The following is a 9,540-nucleotide window of genomic DNA, read 5'->3' as shown; positions in this document are numbered from 1 at the left end:
GGGGAAGGCTGCTATCCTGAAGATGCCAGTGGAGCATTCGAACTGCTTCTCTGTGATCATGGGAAACGATTTATAGTCTCTCCTCCTCTTGTACAGAGCATCTGTGACCTGACAGATGGAGTAATGTGTGGCATGTTGGAAGAGGTTGGAGATGTCTGATGTGGCTCCTTGGAAAGATGCAGTGGCCTAGAAATTCAGGGTGATGGTGACCTTTGCCACTGAGAGAGCTGTCCTTACTCTTGTTTCAGGCTGCAGTCTGCCTGGACGAGATGGCACAGCTCCATCATCACCTCCTTTTTGAACCGCAGTCTCCGCAGACACTGGTCATCATTGTGGTCCAAGTAGGGGAACTGTAAAGGGTGGTCTCGGGGGTCAGGTTCACCTCTGACCTTCTGAGCAGTTCGAATCGCTCCCACTCCCTTGGGTTCTAGACTCTGGATTTATTTGGGGGGTGTGATAAAATGCAAGAGACCACTGGTTTGGTGCAAAAGAACTTTGATTTTATTAAAGTCAAGAAAATGCAATGTCAAACTTATAATTACTCTAATAAAGAACAGTACATCACACATTCAAAGGGGTTACAGTGAATAATACACCTCCCACCTCCCACCACCTAATACTAGCTAGATTAGACTCCAGGGCAAACAGGTACTATGCTTACCAATCCTTTACTATTAGTTAGCGGTGGTTCGCGATTTCGGGGTTCGCTTTATTCTGTCGGTTCTGCTTGCTCTACCCCGAACGTCATAGAGGACTTCTCACTGCATAGTCTTCAGTTGGATGGTGTCCGCTGATGCAGTAGGGCGTGTTTTGAATCTATGGGATAAGTACCCGCTTTCCTTCGTTAGAAATCGGTTCAAAGTCTCTTTAGGTAATGTTTTCACCTGTTGGTAGTCAGTACATAGATTGTAGAGTGGAAACTTTCGATTCTTTGGTTGCTTCCTTGTGGAGTTTTGTTTCGAAATTGGTCGATCGTGGTGGTTTTTGGTGGTACCACGTTGGCTGTGGTTGGTTTCTGCCGCGATGGTGATGTTCTTCCTTCCTTTTCGATTTCAGGATGTCGAGGCTGGAGAAGTTAGTTACAACTGCTATGATGGTCTCTCTCTCTTCTTGATGCTAGGCTGTTGTGTGGATAGCATACCATAGCATACCATAGCACAAGCAAACCCTTTGTTAAAACAGGGGCCAGTTATACTGTTTGAGTTTTCCTAATCTTCGCACCAAATCAGTCCAGAATTCTTTGTTTAATTTTGGCAAGCCCGAAAATTCTTTGTCATATTTTGGCGGGCTCATTAAAAATATTAACTTGACTCGGGTGTGTCGATCTTCGAAATCTGTTTCTTGATGAAAATATTTAGCTTGGCATTTGCAACGTCTGTCTTTGCTTGGGTTTTTTCCATGGGCCTTTTGTTATTATGCATGGGCTGAATTGGTTTCCTGCTCAGGGTGATGGCTGCCGATCTCAGAATTGATTGTTGCTATGTTAATGTCTCTTGTGGAGAAGGGTTTTCGAGTATCCACAATTCTAGACAATTTACTTTAGTTTCAATACACTAGACAGCGTTAATACTCAAACTGGTTTCTTTGTAGGATGGTCACTCTTTAGTTTCTTTAAGCCCGCCCACACAGACTAAATTTGTCTTGTAAAATCCCAAATTCGATTAAAGTCCGTAGTTCCTTCCATGTGTACTTTAGGAGTTCAAATTTTCTGATAGATAGTTCCAAATTAAATTTACTTTCCAATGAGTCCAAACATTGGGGGGGTTTCCACAAATTTTGCCCTCTTCAGAACTGTTGCCAGAAGACCCTTGGACGATAGGGCCTTCTGCCACCACGTCTGTGTCTCCTTCTTCCTCTGCCACCTTCCACATCCCCTTCTGCCTCCTGGTCATGCTGCTCCTGAGCCTCTGCATCCTGGTGCTGGCAAACATCTGGCTGCTGTTGATGCTGCCTTCTCCTCTCTATATCCCTCTCCCTCTGGCTATGGGTGTTGGCGGCCCTGACTCTCCTCCCCACTGCATGCCCTTCTTCACGTCCTCCTCTATCTGCACGTATATGGCCTTCTCCATGGCATTCTCCATCTCACTGTCCCATCCTATGTGGGTCCTTCTCCTGCTGCCTCTGCATTTCTAGATAGCAGTACTGTTCTCTTCTGAGAATCATCCTGCTGTGCACAATGTGGAGTGACCCCATTATTTGCAAGCAGTGGCCTACTCTGCCAATGCTAGCTCTTGGAGCAAGGTTCTGTATTGCAGGCTGTGCAAAGTGAGGCCCAGTAATTGTTGAATCCCAATTTTGAGGATAAACGTTCAAAACATCAACACTCAATAACAATTTGGCTGACAACAGTGGTGCAAGCCACAGTGCACCTTTAAAGACCACTGGCGGTTTCGATGCAGATTGTACACCGACAAAAGAAACTCGCTGCCACTGACAAGCAGTCCATCGACTATTTGAGGACAATGTTGCTTCCGAGACGGGGACCAGGCAGTGCGTGCTCTGATGACATCAGTATGGCCAAGCGCACAGGAGCGGGGTGGATGTGGGGGAATGGGCGGTCAGGTTCACCTCCTGAAAAAAATCACGAAGGCAATGTCCCGATCGTCAGAGAAGCGGTAACTGCTCTTAACAAAACAGGCAATTTCGGCCCCAAAATATGATAGTGTAGTGCCTCTTCCATGCCAACACTAACATGGCTCTCAATACTAACTCCCAAATCCGTGCCCAGCTTTCCCGCAATTCCCACAAATGGCACCGTATGTGACTGCGATAAAGGCAAACTATCCCTCCTCATCCTTCTTGACTTGTTTGCATCCTTTGATATGGTTGACCACTCTATCCTTCTCCAACGCCTCTCCATTGTCACCCAGCTGGGTGGGACTGCACTTGTCTGTTCCATTCTTACCTATCTAACCGTAGCCAGAGAATCACCTGCAACGGCTTCTCTCTCTTCCAGCCCCGGCATCGTTACCTCTGGTGTCCCCTAAGGATCTATCCTTGGTCTCTCCTATTTCTCATCTACATGTTGCCCCTTGGCGACATCATCCAAAAACACAGTGTCAGTTTCCACATGTACGATGATGATATCCAGCTCTACCTCAATACCACTTCTCTCGACCCCTCCACGGTCTCTAAATTGTCAGACTGCTTGTCCGACATCCAGTTCTGGATGAGCAGAAATTTTCTCCAATTGAATATTGGGAAGACCTAAGCCATTGAGCCATTGTTTTCAATCTGCGCCACAAACTCCATTCCCTAGCCATTGACTCCATCTGTCTTCCCAACTTCTGTCTGAGGCTAAACCAGACTGTTCGCAACCTTGGTGTCACATTTGACCCTGAAATTAGCTTTCGACCACATATCCGCAGCATAACTAAGACTGCCTATTTCCACCTCTGTAACTTCATCCGTTTCCGCCCTTGAAGGCGGTGAAGAAGGCAAATAGCATGTTGGCCTTCATAGCGAGAGGATTTGAGTATTGGAGCAGGGAGGTCTTGCTGCAGTTGTACAGGGCCTTGGTGAGGCAACACCTTGAATATTATGTACAGTTTTGGTCTCCTAATCTGAGGAAGGACATTCTTGCTATTAAGGGAGTGCAGTGAAGGTTCACCAGACTGATTCCTGGGATGGCAGGACTGACATATCAAGAAAGACTGGATTGACTAGACTTCTATTCACTGGAATTTAGAAGAACAAGAGGGGTTCTCATAGAAACATATAAAATTCTGAATGGATTGGACAGGTTAGATGCAGGAAGAATGTTCCCAGTATTGGGGAAGTCCAGAACCAGGGGTCACAGTCTAAGGATAAGGGGTAAGCCATTTAGGACCGAGATGAGCAGAAACTTCTTCACTCAGAGAATTGTGAACCTGTTGAATTCTCTACCACAGAAAGTTGTTAAGGCCAGTTTGTTAGATATATTCAAAAGGAAGTTAGATGTGGCCCTTACGGCTAAAGCGATCAAGGGGTATGGAGAGAAAGCAGGAATGGAGTACTGAAGTTGCATGATCAGCCATGATCATATTGAATGGTGGTGCAGGCTTGAAGGGCTGAATGGCCTACTCCTGCACCTATTTTTTATGGTTCTATGTTTGCCTCAGCTCATCCGCTGCTTAAACCCTTATCCATGCATTTGTTACCTCTAGAATTGACTATTCCAATGCACTCCTGGCTGGCCTCCCACATTCTATCTTACATAAACTAGAGGTGATCCAAAACTCAGCTGCCCGTGTCCTAACTCGCAGCAGGTCCCACTCACCCATCACCCCTGACCTACATTGGCTTCCGGTTAAGCAACGCCTCAATTTCAAAATTCTCATCCTTATTTTCAAACCTCACCATGGCCTCGGCCCTCACAATCTCTGTAATCTCCCCCAGCCCCCAATCCCTGAGATATCTCCACTCCTCTAATTCTGCCCTCTTGAGCACCCCGGATTATAATTGCTCAACCAGAGGTGGCAGTACCTTCTGTTGCCTCGGCCCCAAGCTCTGGAACTCCCTTCCTAAACCTCTCCACCGCTTTTCCTCTCTTTTCTTCTTCAAGACGCTCCTTAAAACCTACCTCTTTGATCAGACTTTTGGTCACCTGCGCTAATTTCTACTTATGCGGCTCGGTGCCAAATTGTTTTAACTCATAATACTCCTGTGAAGCGCCTTGGGACATTTCACTACGTTAAAGGCACTATATAAACGATGTGACTATTTGTACTAATGATTTTCTCGTCCTTCTGTGCCTGCGTCCTCCGGGGGTGGAGGGGGGGGAGCCATCTTAGACTGGGTGTTGTGTAATGAGAGAGGATTAATTATCAATCTCGTTATGCGAGGCCCCTTGGGGAAGAGTGACCATAATATGGTGGAATTCTACATTAGGATGGAGAATGAAACAGTTAATTCAGAGACCATGGTCCAGAACTTAAAGAAGGGTAACTTTGAAGGTATGAGGCGTGAATTGGCTTGGATAGAGTGGCGAATGATACTTAAGGGGTTGACAGTGAATGGGCAATGGCAGACATTTAGAGACTGCATGGATGAACTACAACAATTGTACATCCCTGTCTGGCGTAAAAATAAAAAAGAGAAGGTGGCTCAACCGTGGCTATCAAGGGAAATCAGGGATATTATTAAAGCCAAGGAAGTGACATACAAATTGGCCAGAAATAGCAATGAACCCGGGGACTGGGAGAAATTTAGAACTCAGCGGAGGAAGACAAAGGGTTTGATTAGGGCAGGGAAAATAGAATATGAGAGGAAGCTTGCAGGGAACATTAAAACGGACTACAAAAGCTTCTATAGATATGTAAAGAGAAAAAGGTTAATAAAGACAAACGTAGGTCCCCTGCAGTCAGAATCAGGGGAAGTCATAACAGGGAACAAAGAAATGGCGAACCAACTGAACAAGTACTTTGGTTCGGTATTCACTAAGGAGGACACAAACAACCTTCCGGATATAAAAGGGGTCAGAGGGTCTAGTAAGGAGGAGGAACTGAGGGAAATCCTTATTAGTCGGGAAATTGTGTTGGGGAAATTGATGGGATTGAAGGCCGATAAATCCCCAGGGCCTGATGGTCTGCATCCCACAGTACTTAAGGAGGTGGCCTTGGAAATATCGGATGCATTGACAGTCATTTTCCAACATTCCATAGACTCTGGATCAGTTCCTATGGAGTGGAGGGTAGCCAATGTAACCCCACTTTTTAAAAAAGGAGGGAGAGAGAAAACAGGGAATTATAGACCGGTCAGCCTGACCTCAGTAGTGGGTAAAATGATGATCAATTATTAAGGACGTCATAGCAGTGCATTTGGAAAGAGGTGACATGATAGGTCCAAGTCAGCATGGATTTGTGAAAGGGAAATCATGCTTGACAAATCTTCTGGAATTTTTTGAGGATGTTTCCAGTAAAGTGGACAAGGGAGAACCAGTTGATGTGGTGTATTTGGACTTTCAGAAGGCTTTCGACAAGGTCCCACACAAGAGATTAATGTGCAAAGTTAAAGCACATGGGATTGGGAGTAGTGTGCTGACGTGGATTGAGAACTGGTTGGCAGACAGGACGCAAAGAGTAGGAGTAAATGGGTACTTTTCAGAATGGCAGGCAGTGACTAGTGGGGTACCGCAAGGTTCTGTGCTGGGGCCCCAGCTGTTTACATTGTACATGAATGATTTAGACGAGGGGATTAAATGTAGTATCTCCAAATTTGCGGATGACACTAAGTTGGGTGGCAGTGTGAGCTGCGAGCAGGATGCTATGAGGCTGCAGATTGACTTGGATAGGTTAGGTGAGTGGGCAAATGCATGGCAGATGAAGTATAATGTGGATAAATGTGAGGTTATCCACTTTGGTGCTAAAAACAGAGAGACAGACTATTATCTGAATAGTGACAGATTAGGAAAAGGGGAGGTGCAACGAGACCTGGGTGTTATGGTACATCAGTCATTGGCATGCAGGTACAGCAGGTGGTTAAGAAAGCAAATGGCATGTTGGCCTTCATAGCGAGGGGATTTGAGTATAGGGGCAGGAAGGTGTTACTACAGTTGTACAGGGCCTTGGTGAGGCCGCACCTGGAGTATTGTGTACAGTTTTGGTCTCCTAACTTGAGGAAGGACATTCTTGCTATTGAGGGAGTGCAGCGAAGGTTCACCAGACTGATTCCCGGGATGGCGGGACTGACATATCAAGAAAGACTGGATCAACTGGGCTTGTATTCACTGGAGTTCAGAAGAATGAGAGGGGATCTCCATAGAAACATTTAAAATTCTGACGGGTTTAGACAGGTTAGATGCAGGAAGAATGTTCCCAATGTTGGGGAAGTCCAGAACCAGGGGACACAGTCTAAGGATAAGGGGTAAGCCATTTAGGACCGAGATGAGGAGAAGCTTCTTCACCCAGAGAGTGGTGAACCTGTGGAATTCTCTACCACAGAAAGGTGTTGAGGCCAATTCACTAAATATATTCAAAAAGGAGTTAGATGTCGTCCTTACTACTAGGGGAATCAAGGGGTATGGTGAGAAAGAAGGAATGGGGTACTGAAGTTGCATGTTCAGCCATGAACTCATTGAATGGCGGTGCAGGCTCGAAGGGCCGAATGGCCTACTCCTGCACCTATTTTCTATGTTTCTATGTTTCTATGGTTCCGACCTCCACCCGAAACTGGATCTGAAACCAGAGCTGGGCCCCCGAATCGGATGTGGGGCCCCGCAATTGCCCAGATTGATTCTGACCACATTGTCCAACTGAGCCACAAACCGCCGAGCCCTGAGCCCCCCGCCGAGCCCTGAGCCCCCCGCCGAGCCCTGAGCCCCCTGGCTGAGCCCTGAGCCCCCCGCCGAGCCCTGAGCCCCCTGGCTGAGCCCTGAGCCCCCCGCCGAGCCCTGAGCCCCCCGCCGAGCCCTGAGCCCCCTGGCTGAGCCCTGAGCCCCCTGGCTGAGCCCTGAGCCCCCTGCCGAGCCCTGAGCCCCCTGGCTGAGCCCTGAAACCACCGCTGAGCCCTGAGCCCCCACGGCCAAGCCTTGAGCCCCCCCACCGAGCCCTGAGCCCTGAGCCCTGAGCCCCCTGCCGAACCCTGAGCTCCTCGCTGAGCTGAGCCACCAAGCCCTGAGCCGGGGGGAGAGCGGCAGGAAGAGAGAGCCAGCAGGGGGTCTGGGTTGGGGAGGGAATCAGAGAAAGGGAGAGCGTGGTTGTTGGGAGGGGGCGAGAGTGAGTCTGGTTGTTGGCGGGGGGAGAGAGAGCCTGGTTGTTGTTGAAGAGGGGTGGAGAGAGCCTGATTGTCGGGGGTGGGATGGGGGAAAGAGCCTGATTGTCGGGGGTGGGATAGGGGAGAGAGCCTGGTTGTGGGAGCGGGGAAGAGAGCCTGGTTATTGGGGGGTGGGGCGGAGAGAGCCTAGTTGTGGGAGGGGGGGGAGAGAGAGAGAGCCTGGTTGTCGGGGGTGGGGGGAGAGAGAGCCTGGTTGGGGGGGTGGGGCGGTGAGAGAGCCTGGTTGTTGGGGGGAGGGGGTTGGGGGGAGAGAGCCTGGTTGTTGGGGGCGGGAGCGGAGAGAGCCTGGTTGTTGGGCGGGGGGGCAGAGAGAGCCTAGTTGTGGGAGGGCGCGGGGAGAGAGAGAGAGCCTGGTTGTTGGAGGTGGGGGGGAGAGAGAGCCTGGTTGTTGGAGGTGGGGTGGCGGGGGGGAGAGAGCCTGGTTGTTGGGGGGGGTGGGGGGAGAGAGCCTGGTTGTGGCGGAGGCTGGGGGGAGGGAGCCTGGTTGTGGGGGGGAGAGAGAGAGAGAGCCTGGTTGTGGGGGGGGAGAGAGAGAGAGATCCTGGTTGTTGGGGTGGGCGGGGGCAGAGAGCCTGGTTGTGGGGGAGGCTGGGGGGAGGGAGCCTGGTTGTGGGGGGGAGAGAGAGAGAGAGCCTGGTTGTTGGGGTGGGCGGGGGGAGAGAGCCTGCTTGTTGGAGGGGGGGTGGCGGGGGTAGAGAGCCTGGTTGTTGGAGGGAGGGGGGGTGGCGGGGGGAGGAAAGAGAGCCTGGTTGTTGGGGGGGTGGGGGGAGGAGGGGAGAGAGCCTTGTTGTTGGGGGGCAAGAGAGAAACATGGGTAGGGGGAGAGAGAGATGGGGTTGGGGTGGAGAGAGGGAACATAGGGAAGATGGATCATGTTCTTCCAACCCCCTTTACACCCAAATAGGATTTCTCGGAAAGCTCGGTGAATCAGGGACATCGTTGGAGTGGATGAAATCCAGAAGTAACGACACTGTCACCATTCACTTCATACCCAATAAACCTGTTAACAATCCGCACGCAATGCGCCATCTATGGCGGCGCGCGGATAGTGGGGCGGGCGCTTAAAGTCATGCACTTGTGCTGGAGTAAGGGACTTCGGCTGGGGGAGGCAGCACATGTGCTGGGATGAGGGACTTCGGCTGGAAGGTGGGAGACTTTTGCTGGGTTGGTCGAGATCTGTCTCTGTCCTCTATGGCTTCAGAAGTCAGAATGGATCAAATTACAATTTGCAAAGTCAGTCAAAACTTGGGCTGGGCGGTTGCATTTACACATTCCAGAGAAACTTCAGGGTGTGGCTTGTCTTCACAGGGAACCTATCAGCAATATATCAAAAGAACATAAGAACATAAGAATTAGGAACAGGAGTAGGCCATCTAGCCCCTCGAGCCTGCTCCGCAACTCAACAAGATCATGACTGATCTGGCCGTGGAATCAGCTTCACTTACCCGTCTGCTCCCCATAACCCTTAATTCCCTTATTGGTTAAAAATCTATCTATCTGTGACTTGAATACATTCAATGAGCTAGCCTCAACTGCTTCCGTGGGCAGAGAATTCCACAGATTCACAACCCTCTGGGAGAAGAAATTCCTTCTCAACTCGGTTTTAAATTGGCTCCCCCGTATTTTGAGGCTGTGCCCCCTAGTTCTAGTCTCCCCCACCAGTGGAAACAACCTCTCCGCCTCTATCTTGTCTATCCCTTTCATTATTTTAAATGTTTCTATAAGATCACCCCTCATCCTTCTGAATTCCAACAAGTAAAGACCCAGTCTACTCAATCTATCATCATA

This window comes from Pristiophorus japonicus, chromosome 8 (assembly GCF_044704955.1).
Source record: "Pristiophorus japonicus isolate sPriJap1 chromosome 8, sPriJap1.hap1, whole genome shotgun sequence".
Taxonomy (NCBI): Eukaryota; Metazoa; Chordata; class Chondrichthyes; family Pristiophoridae; genus Pristiophorus; species Pristiophorus japonicus.
This window is presented reverse-complemented; position numbering follows the sequence as displayed.